The 18,530-nt window shown below is 43.3% G+C and overlaps 1 protein-coding gene across 1 annotated transcript in view; it reads right to left on the bottom strand.

The window, feature by feature from the left end:
• The window catches only part of tafa4b (TAFA chemokine like family member 4b), a 312,792-nt gene extending 297,826 nt beyond the window's left edge, over positions 1-14,966 (bottom strand). Inside the window, exon 1 of the mRNA XM_059944865.1 lies at positions 14,799-14,966. The gene's annotated coding sequence lies outside the window, so the exon portion shown is untranslated. The remainder of the gene's footprint in view (positions 1-14,798) is intronic.
• Positions 14,967-18,530: the final 3,564 nt, after the last annotated feature.

The following is an 18,530-nucleotide window of genomic DNA, read 5'->3' on the forward strand; positions in this document are numbered from 1 at the left end:
ACAGAATAACGGATGCATTGTATGCTGGTTCCATTTCAACCACATAGCTGTGCTCTCCAGTTGCAAATCAGTGCCAAAAGCAGTCTGCTGGTATATTAATGAAATCATCGATGTAGATGCAAGGGAAAGGAGAAACGGAGAGAGAAAGAAAGGGATAATTGAGGAAAAGAGATGCTATAGAGAAGAAACAAGAGGGATCATATAAACAGATTAAAGGAGAAAAATATATGTTCAGGGCCAATAATGAGATGAGTCCGACAGACCAGAAGGGTACGAAGAATTCACCATCTGTAACACTACAAGACAGCTTTCTCCCACAGTCCAAAGTCTGTTGTTGGGTTAATTGGTCATTGTAAATTGTCCAGTGATTAGGCTAGGATTAAACTGTGAGGTTGCTGGGCAGCTCTGTCAGAGGATGGAATCTCAGTAAATGCTGCACTGTATCTCAATAAATACTGAATAAATAGATATTTGCTCGTAGTTTCTTAAACATTTCTGGGTAGCATGCAATAGCTGTAATATTTTTAATGTATTTTGTTCCTGGGCTAAAGTGAGGGACTCAAAGAAAAACACTAATAAATCAGAACTGAAAAGTTTATCAATATACAAGTTAAAGGTAAGAAAAATAACTGTTAAATTAATTGCAAATGGCAAGGTATTAAACGCCTGCTAAAATAATCAATCCCGAATCACCAATGAAATGATATCAATAATAGCAAGGTGAATAAATCAAACCTAATTTGAAATATCCCCATTCACCTCTTTTAGTTCATGAAATATCTACCTTACATCCTATGATTTTGAACATTTTTTAAAGATTAAAAATTCTAACATGATTAAATTTTCCAATCAAATTGTTTTACATCGGTTAAAATCTTATTATGCTCCCAAGGTATCTGTTTCAACATCTATATTTATGGATTCCTACCACGATCAGTTTAGAGAGCTAACAAGCATCAGAGAGATTCTCTATATTCATGGATGTACTTTCTCTCATCATTTGAGGAACTTTGAGTTCCATTCTTTTTTCAAAAAGATTTCAAAACAAATTATCTACATTTTTATTTCATGCATAATTCTCATTTATAACTTCAATAACTATTTCTTGATAGCCTCTCCTACTGTTAATTAAATGAACAGGAAACAAGATAATTACCACAGGACATTGCCAAGCCTTTTGTCCTCCTCGCGTTTGACTTTAGGTGCCAGGATCTTGTGGTTCACATGACTGCAACATCCCACTATCACCTCCACCCTGTCAGCTATAGAACCAACTAATTTCTGAAACTTCTTGAAGTCATCACCATTCCAAACATCAGATACAGGTGCTGCTGAAAACAGCCACCCAAAATATTGCATACTCTCTTTTGTCTCTCTTTTGGCAAGGTGCGCAGTCTTGTCCAGGTGGAGGGATGCTGCCCCACTCAGTGGCTCAGGGACCTCATGTCCAGTCTATACCTTGAGAAGATCCATTATTCAACTCTCAATTCAGACATAAAGTTCCAAAAGGTGTGGGGGACCCTTCCTTCAATATTTTCAGAATTCCCAGCCAAGCTAAAGGTTCATCCCTTCTTCCTTTCCTCCGCATAGTTCCCTGACTTTCAGCATTCTCCAGTAAAATTCTACAAACTCAGACGTGTAAACATACAACAGTGTATGTGTTAGGACAATACACCTTCTCTATACCGATGCAGCTCTGTGGGGATAAAGGTTCTATTTAACCCTTTTTGCTAATGAAATGACAGCTTGGCGATGAGAATTGGGAGGGGTAGGTTGGGGCAGGGAGGCACCCGAAGCACGATGGGTGCATCTCTTTCATAAATGTGAATTGTACATTTGTTATGTATTGCACAAACCTCCTTTGTACTATGCTTTCTTGATTTTAAAAAAAAACAATAAAAATATTGCTGTGAAAAAAAGTGTTGCATAAATTCCCTCAAAGATACTGTATGAGGTCATAAAGTTTTTTTATATTTCCAGTTAAAATAGAGCCCACTTTGGGATATATCTAGAAATATTAAGAAACAGGAATATTCACATATTTATGATTTCACTACAGATAAGAATATTGACAGCTCATTCTACCAGCTACCTGCACATCTAGTTTTCCATTTCGTCAAACCTCAACTGAAAAGTGTCAACAAGAGAACTATGTGCTGGCTCTTGTCACATATTATCCACCTTCCCTGCCCTTTCCAGCAGGATTTTCTCTCCTTTATGGCCTTCACTCAGAAATTCAGCCAGCTACTTTTCTTTAAAAGAAACCCTGATCTTTTAACTGGTAACAAAGATGACACAGGGAAAAATAACAAGCAACAAAATCCCTATTTAATGATTTTCTAACTAGTCACTGTAGCCTAATGGTGCTGAAGGGCTGAGTAGGGTTGCTGAAAATGTACTGCAAATTATTTATTATATTCTCAATCAGTGTTGACACTCAAATCTTAAATGCTCCATAAACATGTAAGTAATCAGTCATCTTCCATTATTTACCCTATCTATATGTAGAATTGTTCATAAAGAGTGCATTTCATTACACCAGAGTAGTTTCACATTCAATCTCTTCAAGAAGAACTCCTAAAGCAATCCTCACCCCAGCCATTAAACTCTTTATCTTAGTCAGATCCAGCTAAGTGATTAAAAAAGTGAGTTGTTTACTCTTACCAAGTCAATACCATGTATTGCAATGAATGGCAGAAATAAGTTACAAAAAGTAATAATAGAGAGACGTTACAGGGCATCGATAGAGGTTCCATAGTCAGTGGGACTAACACTAACAAGAAATGTACTGCCATTTTGTGTAAATGAACAGGAAAATAAGACCAAGTAATTCCTTGTGAGTTTTGCCTCCAGATGAGAATGCAGAATCAGTTCTTCAACTTACTGGCTTTACAATCTACATCCATTTCTTATGAAATGTTATATTTTTGAGATGACCCACTTTTAAAGTATTTTATACAATTTTAGTAAACTTTGGAAAACAGATTGACAAAATCAGTTTGCGACCATTCACTGCGTCCAATCTACACTTCTCCTGGGAACATTACATCAAAGGGAGAGGGAGAAGGAATGAAGGAACGAGTAAGAGAGAGGGAGCGAGAGAGAGAGAGAGTGAGTGAGAGAGAGAAAGAGAGGAGACTGGAAATCAAATGTCATTTTTCATTTAAGTAATGCAGGCAATGATAGTCAAGAAGCCCTCTTCAGAAAGAAATTGTTGTAGCTTTTATCAGTGACACATAAATTGTCTTCTGATAACTAATAAATAGATGACCGATCTGGGGAAATAAGTTTCGACATAGAACATAGAACAATACAGCACAGTACAGACCATTCGGCCCACAATGTTGTGCTAACCCTTAAACCCTGCCTCCCATATAACCCTTCATCTTAAATTCCTCCATATACCTGTCTAGTAGTCTCTTAAACTTCACTGGTGTATCTGCCTCCACCACTGACTCGGGCAGTGCATTCCACGCACCAACCACTCTCTGAGTGAAAAACCTTCCTCTAATATCCCCCTTGAACTTCCCTCCCCTTACCTTAAAGCCATGTCCTCTTATACTGAGCAGTGGTGCCCTGGGGAAGAGGCATTGGCTGTCCACTCTGTCTATTCCTCTTAATATCTTGTACACCTCTATCATGTCTCCTCTCATCCTCCTTCTGTCCAAAGAGTAAAGCCCTAGCTCCCTTAATCTCTGATCATAATCGATACTCTCTAAACCAGGCAGCATCCTGGTAAATCTCCTCTGTACCCTTTCCAATGCTTCCACATCCTTCCTATACTGAGGCGACCAGAACTGGACATAGTACTCCAAGTATAGCCTGACCAGAGTTTTATAGAGCTGCATCATTAGCCCGCAACTCTTAAACTCTATCCCTCGACTTTTGAAAGCTAACACTCCATAAGCTTTCTTAACTACCCTATCTACCTGTGAGGCGACTTTCAGGGATCTGTGGACATGTACCCCCAGAATCTCTCTGCTCCTCCACACTCCCAAGTATCCTGCCATTTACTTTGTACTCTGCCTTGGAGTTTGTCCTTCCAAAGTGTACCACCTCACACTTTTCTGGGTTGAACTCCATCTGCCACCTCTCAGCCCACTTCTGCATCCTATCAATGTCTCTCTGCAATCTTCAACAACCCTCAACACTATCCACACCACCACCAACCTTTGTGTCATCTGCAAACTTGCCAACCCACACATCCAGGTCATGAAAATCATGAAAAGTAGAGGTCCCAGAACCGATCCTTGTGGGATGCCACTAATCACAACCCTCCAATCCAAATGTACTCCCTCCACCACGACCCTCTGATTTCTGCAGGCAATTCTGAATCCACCTGGCCAAACTTCTCTGGATCCCATGCCTTGACTTTCTGAATAAGCCTACATGTTATAAGTTAAATAAGATTAAACTTATTTCTTAATTCTTCTTTTACAGTGCATGGCAAGAACACACTTTTCTTGGAATATTGCATTTAAGAATATATATCGATTTCAAGAGATTTTATTTTGAGTCTATTTACAAACTTGACCAACAGTATAGAGTCTTTCTAAAGTTTATTACTTGCATGTATTGAATAGCTTTGCACTTTTAGCCACTTTAAGCTGATTGCCAATGGGAAAGTTGAACCATCTAAATTCAGATTCTCAGCATCAGCTGATGAATTTGGTACTCTAAACGTGCTTACCATCTGTACTTACAAGACTTCAGTGTATCTAAGACAGGACACTTTTAAATTTCAAGATACTTTCTTTTTTAAAAAATAATAATCCTCCTATCAGTGGTCTGATGAATTGATGGTCAACTACTTGTAAGTGGGTTTATCTGAGATTTTTGGTTTCCGTTCATTTATTTTCAGAAGGAACTGGTTTTACAAGCAGGAAGAGCCAATTTTCTTAGTAAATATCTAGATATTCTAAATGTTTTATAAGTTACAGACAGTGGTGCATATTGCAACTGTAAATTGCAACTCACTTTAATCTCGATTGTCAGTGCAAGTTTACTAACAGCATAAACATGAAGGTTACTCAAAAGCTACAAGTCAATGAGAAACAACACCAAATGCAACTATTATTGTGCAGATAAACTTCATTATATTTTGAAAAGCTTGTAATTTCTATCTTTATTGCAAACAACTTACCATTGTCATATACAAATGTGGTGAGAAGCTTTTTCAGGATTGGTTAACCTTTAGATTAGTCATTGCTGTTTGCCCACGTTTTGCCTGGTAGATTTTGAACTGGATGATTGATAGCTTTTAGATAATATTTACTAATTGCTGGCTGGTGTATAGCCCAACTGTTCATCTGTTACTTGCTGCTCTTTTCCGCATGTGATTTTTTACACCATCCAGAGCCAAATGTGGTACTAAATCTTATGTACAGAAAATCATCAGACCTTGAGAATGATAGGGGAGGGGGAATTATTCAAAATACTTCACAGCTAAAACCAAATAATGAATTCCTAGACTGCAGGAATGGCACAGAAGTAAAGCAATTCATGAAAATTACCCTTCCTTGCATTGATTTTATCTACACTTCTCACTGCCTCAGCAAAGCAGCCAACGTAACCAAAGACCCCAGGTCTCTCTTCTCCCTTCTCCCTCTTCCTATTGGGTGGAAGATACAAAAGCCCAGAAGCATGTGCCACCAGGGTCAAGGGCAGCTTTTATCCCTCTGTTATAAGACTACTGAACTGACGTCTTGTATGATAGACTCGTGAACTCAAACCTGCTTCATCATGGCCTTTCATGCTATATTCTACCCGCACCTGCACTGTACTTTCTCTATAACTATGACGCTATAATCGGCATTTGATTTTGTTATCCCTTCTACTGTCTTGATGTAATGAAACAATTTCTATGGATGACAAGCAAAACAAAATTTTTCATTGCACCTCAGTACATGGGACAATAATAAACCAGTGTGCCAATTTGCTAATTTACCAAATCCAGCACGAAAAAAATACATCAGTTCAGAGACGACTCTTAAATGTAAAGTGGTAATGAGTGGAAAGATCTGAAGTGAACGCTTTGGAGGGTAAAGGTATAATGTCTAAAGGTTCTGTCAGCTGATTAATCCAAAGGAACAGCAGTGACCAATACAGTGATATCGCAAGAATTGTCAATCAGCATTGAACTCACTTCCTTAAGTACTCCAGCTCTAGATTTTTCCCTTGGCATTTGCTCATCCCCATGCGTGGGCATTGCCACAAGGCAGCGAAGGTTTGATATCACTGTTTTCCTTCTCCTAGAAGAGCAGCCAACCGTGGTTGATGAGCCCCATCTGCCCGAAGTGACTAGTTTTAAGGAGTAACCTGCATTTGTCCTTTCTTGCATCAGTAAAAATGGTTCAGCAGGGCTTACTAACCAAGCCACAGGTGAAGGGCAGGAGCTGGACTTGGTTGTCAGAGGATACTTGAGATGCACGCCTTTGGGAGTAACAGGGAGTGGAAGCTTGTCCCAGCTTCCACCACCCCTCTGGTTATGACAACCTTGAGAACCACCACAATATAGACTTACACTAAAATATTCTTACTGTACAGTACAAGGCGTGGTTCCATACAGCAGGCCTTTGACCCGGAGACACAGTGAGTTATCAAGCATGTCACTCTTACATCTTTGAGACAATAGAAAAGCAAGACTATGACTATGACTCAATCAAGCTCTCTGTACAATTTGCTGACACCCTTAGTAGCATTCATACCAAAACACTAAACTTAGCTCAAAGAAGAATTCCTTCATCCCTGTGAGCTCTGCTCCTAACAAGCTAAGCAATCAACCAGTCTTGTACATTTAATATTAACATCTAAAATTACTAGATTTGATCATATTCTACACTTGAATATGCCAACTTATCGAGTACTGGTAAGGTGTGCCCGTGTTTCATCACCAATCATCAGTTACATAATCTTTTAACACAAAGGAACAATTTTAAGGAGCTGAAAAAGATGATTTAAAAAATGGATGGTGAGGCCATGAGTATATCTGGAAAAAAAGACGATAGTTTTTCTAATCTGAGGTGTTACCATAGCAGGAACTTTTCAAAGCAATATAGGTCGGCAAGCAATGAAATGATGAATAAACTGAACATGGTGTGGGTTCGGCTGCGGTCACCAGAATGTTGAACATGCTCACATCGATGCAGGGAGACCAGCCAGAGGAAGGTTAGATTTGTCGCCCAATAGTTAAAGGGCTTGGATGAGGTTATTTCACCACACAAATCTAAGTGTAAAATTAGTTATTGCTTCACAGAAAAAAAATGAATCAGAAAATCTTAAATCGATAGGAATATTAAGTAATAAAAACACCTGAAATAATGTATCAATCCCATATTCTAGCAATTTCAATTTATGCTGGAACCATGGAAAATGAGTCAAACATTAGGATTTGCATCCAGAATTTTGATAAAGAACGTGGTAGGTAACAGGCAATTTCTAGAATTTCACTTTAGACCATCAATGATTTTACAACTACTGTGATATAATCAATTAGGATAACTAGGATATACATTTACTTCCCAGTCATTTTACTCACATCAAAGGAAGCAAATCCTTCCTATAATGATCTGAGACTCCTGATAGTCTTCCCATGAAATCATTGAGAAAATGTACAATAACATCCACTGCATTTAACTGTATTACTAACTCAGATTAATTGTATTAACATGAGTCACAAGCTGATCTGGAATTATTAATCAATTTTAACTTGATTCAATGCCTATATGAGCTCCATGCAGCTTTGGTTCTTAGGGTGATAAAATATAAAAAAGAAATTAAAGCACATCATTTTCCTATGTTTGAAAAGCAATCAAAATTTGAAGTAACTACTTAAAAGACCAACCATCCTGGATCGTAATTTTCCTCTGATTAAAATTTTTCCTAAATATGTTTTATGCTTGGCTCCCTATCTCTGCAATCTCCTCCAGGCCGACAACTCTGTGATAAATCTATGGACCCCCAGTTCTGAGCTATTCCTTCCCTTCGATTTAAATTGTCCCACAATGGACAGATATGCTTTCAGATGCCTAAGACAAGAACCCTGGAATTCCCTTCCTATATCTTTGTAATTTTTCCCCCTTTGGCCAAGCTTTGCCCATCTGTCCAAGTACCTCTTCATGTGGCTAGATCTCAAATTGTGCCCAACAATATTCCTGTGAAGTGGCCTCTACTTACCAAGGGAGTTCACTGCCAGTATAATTACTGCTGTTTATATCACCCCACCCCTCCGTGCAAATACGGATCTCCGTGCTGGTGAAATACTGCAGGAGATCTATGGCGCCATCTGCTGTCCCGGTGGTGTCTTCAATCATGACAACTTAAAAACAGTCCTGCCAAGTTCTACCAACGTGTCAACTTCACAACCAATGGAGAGAATATATTAGACCTGGTTTATGCCAATGCTCATGAAGCGCACAAGGCTGTCCCCCCCCCCCCACCGCACATCACCCTGGATACTCAGACCACTTATTCATTTTGCTAATCCCTGCACACAGACCACTGGTCCAACGAGTCAAACCAGTTCGCCCCCCCTCAGCGCTGCAGAACTGCTTCAAAAGCACAGACCAGAGCATATCCAGGAAGATGGCTACCTATGAACATGAATGAATATGTATGATCGGTGACTGGCTACATTGAAAAGTGCATTGAGGACGTAACGGTGATTAAACGCTACACTGCTTGGGCATACCAGAAACCATGGCTGACTGCAGAGGGCCATGCACTGCTTCGGGATCGGGGAGATGCCTCCAGATTGGGGACAGGACAACTCTGAGCTCAGCAAGAGCTGTGTTCTCCCATACCACCAGCAAGGCAAAGCTTAAGTACGCACAGAAAATCAACTGACACCCTTGTGACACCAGGGAAACCCAGCACACTTGGCAAAGTATACAAACCATCACCAATTACAAGTCCACCCTCCGTGTCAATGAAGTCCACCCTCCTGAAGTACAATTTGACAGACTGAATGACGTGACATTAAGGAAAGCCCCCTCTCCTCCCCCCCCCCCCCCCAGGAACAAACAGGCACCCTGTCCAGCTGCAGCCAAGGTGGAGAGGAGGCCAGCAACATACGTGGTCAGAGGCCGAGGGACTGTGCAGCCCAGCTAACAGAGGTCTTAGCGGACATCTTTAATCTCTCTCTGAAATAGTCCACTGGCCCTGCAGGCTTCAAGGCACCCATGACCATTCCATTCCCCAATGGCAACTGACCCAAACAATTACTGCCCAGTGGCACTGAATTCAACAATCATGAAGTGCTTTGAGCAACTGTTAAAGGGTTGTATAAAATCCCACCTTCAGCTACTTTGGACCTTTTCCTATTCTCCTGCTGCTCAAGCTGGTTCCCAGATGATGCCATAGCCTCAGCCCTCCACTCCACCTTGTCCCACCTAGAAAACAATGCCTCATACGCCAGGATGTTGTTCATCAACCTCAGCTCAGTGTTTAACACAATCATACCTCAGTGGGTAAACTGTCCTCAACGGGACTCAACACCGCTCCCTGTAACTGGATCTTGGACTTCCTGACCGAGAGACCCCAGTCAGTCAAAGTCTGCAGCAGCATCTCAAGCTCCATCACGCTGAGCACTGACGCCCCTCCGAGGGTTCTTCAGGCTGCTGTCTCTCGGAATGTACCGCCATACTCTGCTCAAACCGCATCATCAAGCTCGCTGATGATACAACTGTGGTTGGCTTTCAATGATGTCGACATACAGAGGGCAGCTGGAGAGGTTTGTCAATTGGTGCAAGAACAACAGCCTGAGTCTCAATGCGAGCTAGACAAACGAGATGATTGTGGATTCCAGGAAGGCACAGAATGACCACATCTGTACATCAACAGCTCTGGTATGGGGAGAATGAAGAGCACGAAGTTCCTTTATGTCCACATAACAGATGATCTAACCAGGTCCCACAACATCTCCTCACTAATCAAGAAGGCACAGCAACGTCTTTACTTTCTGAGGAGATAGAGGCAGGCTTGCAAGGTGCAAGGCTCCCTGCCCCAACTCAAACAACTTTCTCCACCATCGAGAATGTCCTGAGAGGCTACATCATTATGTGGTACCGAAGCTGCAATGGCATCAGACCACAAGATCGCAAAGAAGATAGTAAAAACAACCTGGAGGATCACCAGGGTCATTTGTGATATTTACCAGCGGCGTTGCAGACTCAGGGCCCAAAGCAGTGTTGAGGATCCCTACCACCCATCCCACAATCTGTTTGACCCGCTACCGTCAGGAAGGAGGCTTTAACCATCGGGATGAGGACTGGCGAACCGGGTGACAACTTCTTCCCTCAGGCTGTGAGACTGATGAGTACCCGCCACCATCACTAGGACAACAAGCTGATTAATGTTTACTGTATTGTCCACTGTTTACCTGTGCTGCATACAGCATGCTTTTTGAATTTATCTTTTATTAACTTATTTACGGTAATATTTTGTTTTGTCTGCTGCATGTCGTAAAGGGGCTGGAAGAGTATTGTTTCATTTGGTTGTACAGTATATATGTGCTGTCAGATCACAATAAACTTAGAACTTGAAACAGTGTTCTTCCAGCCTCTGAACATTAAAGGGCATGGTGCTAACATTAATGTTCAGAGCTCTTACTGACTTCCTGCCTTCAGCTGGGTCAAACCCTCAGCAGCCATTAAGTGTACAACACAACACCGCTTGATGTTATAGTCCTGTGGTATAAAATATTAGTATTGCCACTTTGAATAACCAAGGCCATGGTGGGATAAAGGATTATTACTTAGCTTATTATTATTGTTTCAGGCTTCATGGATCAGTGCGAGTTTTCTTCACTCTGACATTAGGCTGTAGGATTACCAAGCATATTATTCTCCTGATGTATTTGCAATACATGGAAACCAAAATCACATCTATCTGGAGAAACGTTCACAAGTCAAACCAAGGATAGTTTGAGCTTCTGGACTTTAGATGTTTCCTTCCCATTTGACCGTTTGCAGATGAGCAACGCCACCTGCTGCCCCCACCATCGCCCTTCCCAGCCCCCAAACACGAGCCTTAAAGCTATTGTCAACTCCATACTTTCGAAATCTTTGGTTTAACCCCTGACAGCAAGTAGAACTGATGAATTTGAACGGGTCAAAATATGCAAATGAAAAATTTTATAGAAATCAACCTTCTGACGAAAATTGTTCGACTTGAAACGTTAACCCTTTTGTTTCTCCCCTTCACGATGGCCGACCTGCCCACCTGCTCCTGTTTCTCTTTGATGTTCGCGCTAAGCCTTTATCCGATGTAGCATTGTCTCCCTCTTGTGGATCTAATTGCACTCACAACCCGAAAACATTTACACGGCAACAAGAGAATGGTCAATGAAAAAATCACTTAAACAGCACGAAGTTCCTAATATTAATTCACAGGATGGAAGTTTGGACTACAAAAGTATTCAAATTTTATGGTGTACTCTGCAGTAGACAGATATATTTTAATTAATTTTATCGGTGATTTTAGACGCTCCATATAGAATTACGATTATCTGCTTTACGATGCATGACCTAAGTTTGTTTTATTGGATTCTCTAGAAAGGAATATGAAAACAGTGAGCAAACGGAATGTTTTTAAATACCGGATCAGCCAAATATTTAGCTCTTTACTGGAAGCAACGGAAGAAAATGCATTTGAAAAGGTATTTGCTCCCCACGCCTATTATGCAGATAACATCCTTCAACAATGCTTCAGTTTACTGAAACCCAACAGGTAGATGATGGTGGAAAGTAAATTACCAAGTAACATTAACCCAGAAGCTTATAGCCGATTGCTTTGTATTGACACTTAGCTGCACGGTGAACTGAAACAATTATCAACAGAAGAGATTCTGCAGATGCTGGAAATCCAGAGCAACACACACACACACACACACACACACACACACACACACACACACACACACACACACACACACACACCCACACACACTCACACACACACACACACACACACTCACACACACACACACACACACACACACTCACACACACACACACACTCACACACACACACACACACACACACACACACACACACTCACACACACACACACACACACACACACACACACACACTCACACACACACACACTCACACACACACACACACACACACACACACACACACACACACACACAGTGCGTTTTGGGCATGAACTCAGCAGGTCAGGCAGCATCTATGGAGAGGAATAAAACAGTTGGGATAAATTTAAGATTTTTAAAATAAAATATAAATTTATCAGTTCTATTGAAGACAAAATCCTTCGCCATTCTGTGAAGCCTGCGCTGTGGACAGGGAATTGATCCGTCGTCTAAGTGGTTGATGGAGTACTGTCGATCTGAGTGATCAGCGGTGACGAACGCTACATGTTTCTGTGATTAGGAGGAGGACCAATGGGCAGTGAAGGACGAAATAGTGCAATTAGCGGCAGAATAACTTTATGACGACCTTCCCGGGGTCTGTAATTACAGATACTGCCCCTTCTCTTTCTTTAGACGGCGCTGGCATTGCTTTGGGTGTCACGTCCCGTAGTTGAAGACAGCCAGTGCCGAGCAAATGAGCAACCCGACTCCCTTCCGGTCCACCCAGCTCCTTCACCAAACCGTCAATACCCACTCCGAAAAGTTTGACACTCAACCTGATTAAGACTAGATAGTTTTTTTTACTTGATTGATTTTACCTGCCAGCGCTTTTTCCAAGAAACATCCGTATTCGGGGCAGAGCGATTGCGCGACCCGTGGCAGTGATCACCGAAAGTTGGAATTACAATACTGGCAAGAATTTTAAACACGCGATGGCCTTTTATTCAGCTAAAGCCATAATTTTATTAATATATATCAAGTACTTAATACGTTATTATCAATGCATTTTACAGGAAATATGATTACAACTTCTAAGAGTGCGCTATGTGTCACAAAAGGCGCACGGGAACTCTAGTGGTGTTGTCTGAAGGTAATCATAGCAAGGCAAGCAAGTGATGTAAATGTGTGAGCCTGTCGCTTTCTGCGCTGTGGAGGTGGCGGGCGCACGTTCCACTTTGTTGGTCTGCAGCTCTGCCTGTGGGGGACACGCTCGCTCTCAAACTACCTTCATGTCGGTATCTACGGTTGAGTGCGTGGGACTATAATTGTCTGAAGCGTTTGAAAGGTCCGGTCAACGAACAACGAGATATGACGTTTTCAAGATGTTAGCGCTGACAAGCTGCTGTTAGAAGAAGCTTCGCCAACACCCAGAGGAAAGGGCCCGTTCGCCCTGATTAGACAACGAGCCCCCTCCGCCAATTCCATTCTAGTCCGAGAAACCTTACAACACTGACATGGCTTTAATTAAGGCGGTTTAAAGGGCTCCGTTTCCATCTCGTTCGGAAGCTGGGTCAACAATGGTCACAAGTGTTACAACCGAGGTTCAGCCGCTTAATCCAGTGATGTAAATCCATTTGGTTGACCCCTCCCACCACCCTCCCCCCCCCCACCCACCCCGACAAAAAAAGAGCGATTAATGTCTGCCGGTAGGTTTTGCGGAGTTTGACATACAACAGGCATAGTGAGCACGCTAAGTGGATAAGAAACACGTTTTATGCAGGGGTGTGTGCGTGTAACTGGGAAAAGGAGGACAAGCTGAGGCGGAATGGGGCTCCTGTGTGAAATGCCTAGAGTAGGAACCGACACGGAGAGTTGTCGTGTGAATAGTGCAACCTTTATAAATGGAAATCAGACATTGAAGAGACACTAGCAGGATAGAGAGACAAGCGGTAGCTTGTGCGGAGCGCCGATGCAGTGAAAGCCGAGCGAATAGAGAGAAAAGCCGGTTGATAGAATCCGTAAGAAAGTACAGCTTAAAGGTTGAAGATAATTCTGGTGCTGAAAGAGCGGGGAACGCATCCGTCAATGAAAATTACAGCATCACAAAGCCTCTGACAATCCCGCTCCGGGGAAGAGCGCCCATTGGCTTGTGGGGGCATCAAACCCGTTCCCCAATCGTGCCAATTGCAGCTTGGCACAAGCGAGGAACAGGGTAGAAGCGTTGTGCCCGTCGGAAGCAGCCTTTGTGTGAATATGCGTGGCGCTCCAACGTGTGAGTTGCAGTGGCCCCGCTAGTCCATTGCCGACCGCTGGGCTAAGTGACCTCTAATCGGCGCTTTCTCCACACACTCGGAACAGGAGGATTTCCCAGTCCGGCTCAGCCAAGCTGGGTTCTTCGTCAAATGTCACCTCAGCTGCGCCAGAAAAAAAAAGCAGTCAGGTCCAGTGCAGTTTGATAGAATGTCCCGAAAATCAACTGCACCAGGCGCACATCAAAAAAAAAAGAAATCTGTGGAAGTAATGAAGTAGGGGGAGAATTAAATACAGGTCCACGGAGTATTTCCGTAACAGATTTGCAATTACAGGAGGGTCCTCGCAAACTGGCATGCATATGCCAACACCCGGGCACATATGGGCACAGTGCAACGTGGAGACATAGTTAAACATGTTCGAACAGCGCTCACTAGGGAACATTAATTTCTCCAAAAATTAACTGACTTGGTAGCAACAATTGGGAAATATAGAAACTTGCTCTTAAAATGGGGATGGTGTAAGCGAGATACCTCCTAGCGTTCCTCCACCCCCTGTGTCATTCAGGCTAATTTACACGATCGCTGCGTGGTTGGCTCTTCCGCTGCGTCGCCTCAACTTTTCTTTTGGAACACGGGCGGGTCACCGGGTAACAATCCCGCCCTCAAACCCAACTGCAACGGACTTGAAAAGTTCAAGCGGGAAACTTCCGACCTTTATCTCCCTCACCTTGGCGAATCGAAGGCGGGTCTCTGCCGGTTGTGAGCTGTCCGTAGCTGAGCAAATCCTCAAACACATCCCATCGAATGGAAACACCCAGCTGTGGAGGGGTGGTCACACCGGACCGAGCCGCGCCAACCTCGCCGAGGGTGAGACAAGCGTGAGGTCGAGCATCGAGGTGGGAGCGGACTGTGCGCTCGGTTTAACGCGGAAGGGCTGCGGGCTGTTTCGCTCACTGCCCGGGGAAGGTCTCTCTCCTCCACCACCTCACACGAAGACAAGGCAGGACTTTTTCTGCCTCATTTAGCCATCGCTGAGCCCTCCGGTGTCAAGTGGGCGCCTAGGCAGGGGTCGGCAGTGATAAAAGTTGCTGCAGTTGCGTTGTTTCTTTGTAGAACGGCGAGTGTCTCGGAACTCCCTTTATCCCACTCGCCGCCACCTCCTCAGCGGATCCCCCTGGACGCCGCCCGCGTCCACCGCTCTGCCTTGGCACTTTCAGAAGACTCGCAACGCAGCGGACGCGGTGCCATCGCTCCCCGCCATCGCCTCTAGACACGAGTCAGTGAAGGAGAGACCCGCTCCCATTCCCGCCCGAGTGACGCGAATTCCAGGCACGCCCCCACCCCACCAGCCCCCGCCCACACCGCCCTCTGGAGGAGTTCCTATTTCTCCCCAACCCTCTCCACATCCACCTCCGCTATCACCGGCAGCGGCCACAGTCCTTCGCCTTTAACTTGTTTGCGTTCTTCTGTTAGGAACAAACCAGGGTTCATCTGTTTCCTCCGCTTCAGCTCCCCTGCTTTTGTTAGAAAGAACGCGGGAGGATTAGCCGTGATTCAGCTCACTGGAGTCTCGCCCGCAACCTTATGCTGCATTAACCTCTCTGACCAACAGAAGGATGCAGGGGCTACACTTAGTGCTGAAATCTTAATTCGGCATTATCTTCAGAGGTTTCCCCCGAGGATTCTTTAAGTTGTGAGATCCTTGTTGCGGAGTATCGCCGTCGGTACTCAGAAACACAGCGCCTTGCTATAAGTAACCGGCAGAGATTTCATGCATTCTGTGTAACACCAAGTTACCTGGGCTGCAATCCGGACCGCAGATGTGTAAGGGCTTGGAGCGGTCCAGAACACTTCTGTCTGATGTCTGTGGGGATCTTTCCCCCGACCCGTCCGGTTTGGACAGATTCCGCCTCAAATGCGCCCTAGTAATGCGTTGAGCTTGAAACTGGCTGTGGACCCGTTCAAAGCTCATCTGGGTAACCTATGCGTGCGAGCCTACTGACTTCATTGAATGCAAACATTTTAAATGTATTAGATTTAATTTTGTCTAAAATGAGTGTCGGAAACCGTAGCTCGCTGTCCCGGTCATGAACAAGTGGCTTTGCAAGCCTCCAAGCTTTGCCAATGCACCGATCTTTCTGTTATGAAGGGCTCCTGAAAGCAACTTGACCGAGAAGGTGTTGGTCAACCTCCTGACTACGGGTGGGTTTCGTTTACTGGTGAATGTTAAGCGGAACTGCAAGATGTCGTATTTATAAAGACCTGAAACAAGGGCACCGAAGATCAGACTTCAGCTACGAGTGCATTTCCCACGGAAATTCCTAAAACCATGTCATTCTTTCATTGCGGCCTCGATTGCGAACGGGTTCTGTCACGTATCACCGGCTCTGCGCGCGCCATGGATAGAATTAACCCTTTCTGCATCTCTCCAGAATTATACACCAACCAAGACCCAGCCTTCCCAAGGACTATTCCTGACTACTTTCCCATGCGATTCAGAGTGAAATCTGAAATAATAAAGCGAATATACAAAAGGTTGCATTCCACACAGCTTACTTTTACTTAGTGTTGGGGGGTAATCAAATTACAGAAATTTAGGGCTAATAATGGATTAACATGATCAAATCTAGCAATTAATGAAGAGTTGCCTCAACGTGGTATGACTGGCTGTCAATAAATACAAATCAATAAATACAAACGGAAAGGCTGATGTTTTTAAATCTTCCTTCGATACTGTTTTGTTCGTTGACATTCAAAAAAACTGCACGCCTGATTAAGAAAAGCATATTAGTTTTAGCACTATAAGGGATTTAATTAACAATTCAAGATGAGTCACTAAATAAGAATGTTTGGTTGACAATGCATTGAGAAAATGCCAATTTTGCGGCAGTGTTAACAGCAATGTGGCACAAATAGCCGGCCAGGCAACATCAGAATCCGAATCAAGTTTAATATTAACGGAATGTGTCGTCAAGTGTGTTGTCTTTGCGGCAGCAGTACAATGCAATAGATTTTGGAGGGGTGGGACCGTGAACTATAGTAAGTATATATAGATATATCCATCATTAATATATATTAAGAAGTTAAATTAAATAAGTAGTGCAAAAATAAAAATTAAATGTAGTGAGGTAGTGTTCATTGGTTCAATGTCCAACCAGAAATCGGATGGTGGAAGGGAAGAAGCTTTCCTGAATCGTTGAGGGTGTACCTCCCTCCCGATGCTGCCAAATGAGGACAAGGCATTACCTGGGTGATGGGGGTCCTTAATGATGGATGTGTGGCGACCCATTTCCTGGCACATCCGAACCGACTCACAATTAGATAGCCTACGGGGGTTTGCGAGCACAGGGCTTTGGAGCCTCTGCACACCGCTACAGATGCCGCCTTTTTGAGGCATCACTCCTTGAAGATGTCCTGGATAATAGGGAGGCTGGTGCCCATGGTGTAGGCTAATGCGACGTTAAGAATTGCTACGAATGTAATAGTACTTGAAGACGGTGTAGTGTTAAAGGCCAGCATTACAGCATTGGTCAGTGAAGATTAGACATGGATTGACATTCAGTCTTAGTGACAGTCAATTCATTAATAACCCACAATATCGTATTCGTGATTAATCGACAGGATGGCGTCGGTGAGTGACTGACAAGGTGATACAGTGATCGGATTTGACTGCATTATGAATAATTGACAAAGTGGTATTGGGGACAGCAGAACTGAGGACAAACACGTTTGTAATCATCGACTGGTACTCAGTGAGTAATTTACTCCACGTTTTCAGACTAGGCTTTGCGTTGAGTTCTGGATAAAATGTTCCCCACTGTAGAGGGCAATGATGCACTGCGTAACGTGTACGTTACTGATTCAAAATATGGATCCCCTCTGGGCAAATAGTATAAGAGACATTATTTCGAAACTATACCCAGTTCAGGAAGATGAAGCGGTACAACAGAGTGGGTGGAATTAATTTTATGTCCTCTCGTGGATAAAGTTACGGTAAAGTCCCTGATCTTTTTCTCAAATAAGAATTGTCCCTTTTATCAAAACGGAGTCCGCAAGTAGTTTATCTTGCGCCGCAGTAAACCCTGTGTAACTCCCGAGGCTTTCAGCTAATTAAATATTTATCATTCTTTATCTAGTGTTTTCATTGGCCATCACTGCGGAGTTTATCTATTAAGAATCGCCATAAATCTAAACTCCCAAACTAGCTTCCCGGAAAACGCATTTGTGCGCGGGTTTATTGATGCATGTGTGTGCTTCCTGTTGTCTATGAGGAGACTGGATTTGCAAATGAATGCAGCGTCGCCCTCTTAGCAGAGCGGCGAACTACTGCCGGGACAATGTCCACGTTTCTATAGAACAGTGGCCGTTGTGCTGGCTCATTCCTCTCAGTCATTCGCACTATTGTGCCCTGACCAAGTGTGACGGACATTGCACAAAGTTACTTTACAAAACCGTCTCC

This window comes from Hypanus sabinus, chromosome 19 (genome assembly GCF_030144855.1).
Source record: "Hypanus sabinus isolate sHypSab1 chromosome 19, sHypSab1.hap1, whole genome shotgun sequence".
Classification (NCBI taxonomy): Eukaryota; Metazoa; Chordata; class Chondrichthyes; order Myliobatiformes; family Dasyatidae; genus Hypanus; species Hypanus sabinus.